This window comes from Triticum urartu, chromosome 7 (assembly GCF_003073215.2).
Source record: "Triticum urartu cultivar G1812 chromosome 7, Tu2.1, whole genome shotgun sequence".
Lineage (NCBI taxonomy): Eukaryota > Viridiplantae > Streptophyta > Magnoliopsida > Poales > Poaceae > Triticum > Triticum urartu.
In genome coordinates this window covers 424,301,226-424,304,725 of record NC_053028.1, presented here as the reverse complement: position 1 = coordinate 424,304,725, position 3,500 = coordinate 424,301,226, and positions in this window count along the sequence as shown.

Below are 3,500 nucleotides of genomic sequence, written 5' to 3'. Positions count from 1 at the left end.
TCATATGTCTTCGTGAAAAGAGTGGGATCCAGGGAACCAGGTATGAAGCCTTTGCTTTTTAGAAAGTACTTGAGTGTATCATACCAGGCCCTAGGGGCTTGTTTGAGGCCATACAGTGCCTTGTTGAGCTTGTATACCATATCAGGATGTTTTGGATTTTCAAACCCAGGTGGTTGTGCAACATACACTTCTTCTTCAATCTTGCCATTGAGAAAGGCACTTTTCACATCCATCTGATAGAGAAGTATGTTATGATGATTTGCATAGGCCAGCAGCATGCGTATGGCTTCAAGCCTAGCCACAAGAGCAAATGTTTCATCGAAGTCAATGCCCTCCACTTGAGTATATCCTTGAGCAACGAGGCGAGCTTTGTTTCTGACAACTTGACCATGCTCATCTTGCTTGTTGCGGTATATCCATTTGGTGCCTATTATGTTGTGCTTCCGTGGATCAGGACGCTTAACCAGTTCCCATACATTATTCAGCTCAAATTGTTGAAGCTCTTCTTGCATAGCTTGAATCCATTCAGGTTCCATGAAGGCTTCTTCAACTTTCTTGGGTTCTGATATTGAGACGAATGCGAAATGCCCACAGAAGTTTGTTAGCTAAGTTTCCCTTGAACGAGTGAGTGGACCAGGTGCATTGATGCTGTCAAGTATTTTGTCAATTTGTACTTCATTTGCAACACGAGGGTGTGTGGGGCGAAGACTTTGCTCTTGCTGATCTATGTGGTCATTTGAAGGTATATCTTCAGGCTGAGCATTGTCTTCATGTGGATCAGGTGCTGAGATGATAAGTTCTTCTTCAGGATGAGCTTCAGAAGGTACAATTTCTCCAGTTCCCATAAGCTTGATTGATTCATTTGCTGGAACTTCATCTAGCACATTTGGCAATTGCTCTCTTTGTGATCCATTGGTTTCATCAAATCGCGCATCCACTGTTTCAACCACTTTGTAGTGGAAGAGATTGAAGACTCTGTAGGAGTGCGAATCCTTTCCATATCCAAGCATGAAGCCTTCATGTGCTTTTGGTGCAAACTTTGAGGTGTGATGTGGGTCCTTGATCCAGCATTTTGCGCCAAATACTCTGAAATAACTGACATTTGGCTTCTTGCCAGTTAGGAGTTCATAAGATGTCTTGTTCAGAAGCTTGTGAAGATAAACACGATTGATTGTATGGCATGCAGTATCAATGGCTTCAGTCCAGAATTTTCTTCGAGTCTTGTATTCATCTAGCATTGTTCTGGACATCTCAATGAGTGTTCTGTTCTTGCGTTCGACGACGCCATTCTGCTGTGGCGTGTATGGAGCTCGAATTCATGTGTGATGCCCAAGGTATCCAGATATGTATCAAGGCCAGTGTTCTTGAATTCAGTGCCATTGTCACTTCTGATGTGCTTTATCTTGGCGCCAAAATTGTTCATAGCTCGATTTGCGAAGCGTCTGAAGACATCCTGCACTTCAGTCTTGTAAAGGATTATGTGCACCCAAGTATATCTAGAATAATCATCAAGAATTAGGAAGCCATAGAGGCAAGCAGAAGTAGTAAATGTTGAGTAGTGAGTGGGACCGAAAAGATCCATGTGAAGTAGTTCAAAGGGTTGAGTAGTGGTCATGATTGTCTTCGAAGGATGTTTTGCCCTTGTCATCTTCCCTGCTTCACAGGCACCGCATAAGTGATCTTTCTTGAACTTGACGCCCTCGATGCCTATGACGTGCTTTTTCTTCGCAAGGGTGTGGAGGTTCCTCATGCCAGCATGCCCAAGCCTTCGATGCCAAAGCCAGCATTCTGAAGCTTTTGCAAGAAGACATACTGCAAGTTGTGGTCCTGCTGAGAAATCTACCACATACAAATCACCTTTCCTATACCCTTCAAACACTAGAGATTTGTCAGATTCCATTAGCACCAGGCAGCGATATTTGCCGAACATTACAATCATATTCAAATCGCAAAGCATTGAGACAGACATTAAGTTGAACCCAAGGGATTCAACAAGCATGACTTTATCCATGTGTTGATCCTTTGAGATTGCAACTCTACCTAGACCCAATACCTTACTTTTACCAGTGTCAGCGAATGTAATGTGGCTCTTGTCGGATGGACGTAAAGTTGAGTCCATAAGAAGGCTTCTTCTGCTAGTCATGTGATTTGTACACCCACTATCAATAATCCATTCTGAAGACTTTGAAGTCGCTGGTGTCGTACCCTACAGTGCAGTTAGGGGGATAGGCTTCACGAAGAGTGTTGTGAAGCATAAACATTTGACGAACCAGTGGGTTATGAAAACTTAGATCCAGATTAGGACTAATGGGGAGAGTAGCATGCGATTCAGGAACGAAGTACATAATGATGCCATTTGGGCAGTTTATCTTGCGCCCCACAAGATTTTTATGGTCCCCAGCAATAGCATCAGAAGATTTTGTTTTTGTGCTGGAGACCTTTCCCTGCAAAAGAGAGTTAAGCTTTCTTAACCACCCACATCTTCAAGGGTGGCTTAGAAGCTATAAGTCTAAGTGCAGCATCTGAGAATTTTGGCTTTGAAGCCTTAGCAAACAGTCTAGCAGGGGGACAATAATACTCATAGGCATAAGCAGAATAATTTTTGGTCATATGAACATGACGGTTCGATGAACCGCTCTCATATTCATATGCCTGAGTATGGTTTCCCTGCAAAACATTTGCGTTAGTGTGACTCAGGCGAGTCCTCTGTCTGTATGAAGCCTTTGGACCATATGAAACCTTTGGTCTGAGGTTTGTCTTCTTCAAGTGAGGTGTCATGAAGACATTCACAGGAAGATTTTCCAGACATGTTTTCGGAACCCAGATCTTCTTCATAGGCGGTCCATTCCTGCAGTTAGTACCAATGTACCTGGCAAACACTTCACCATTCTGATTCTTAAACAGTTTATAGTTTGCATTAAAGGATTCATCAATGATAATTGTGTTAGCACAAGTGAAGCCAGACAGATTGGATGGATCTACTGAGGATTCCTTTGCAGCAACCCATGTGGTTTTGGGGTACTGCTCAGGTTTCCAGTAAGAGCCATCGGCATTAATTCTCCTCTCGAACCCAACACCCTCTTTCCTAGGGTTTCGGTTCAGAATCTGCTTCTTAAGGACATCACATAATGTTTGATGCCCTTTCAGACTTTTGTACATCCCTGTTTCAAGCAATGTCTTCAACCTAGCATTCTCATCAGCAATAGCAGTGGTATCCTCAGCAGAGGGGTTAGTTTCCACATCAACAGTTGAAGATATTGGAACAGTAGTAGCAGTGGAACATTCAGCAACAGAATTAGCATTATTACGCTCAATGCATTTAAGACATGGTGGTTCAAATCCTTCCTGAGCGGGACTGATCTGTTCGGCGCGAAGTGACTCGTTTTCCTTTTGAAGATCTTCATGAGCCACCCTCAATTTCTCAAGTTCTTGCTTCCTTTGAAGATAGTCATAGGAAAGCTTTTCATGAGTTGTTGAGAGAGTATCATGACGATCTTCAA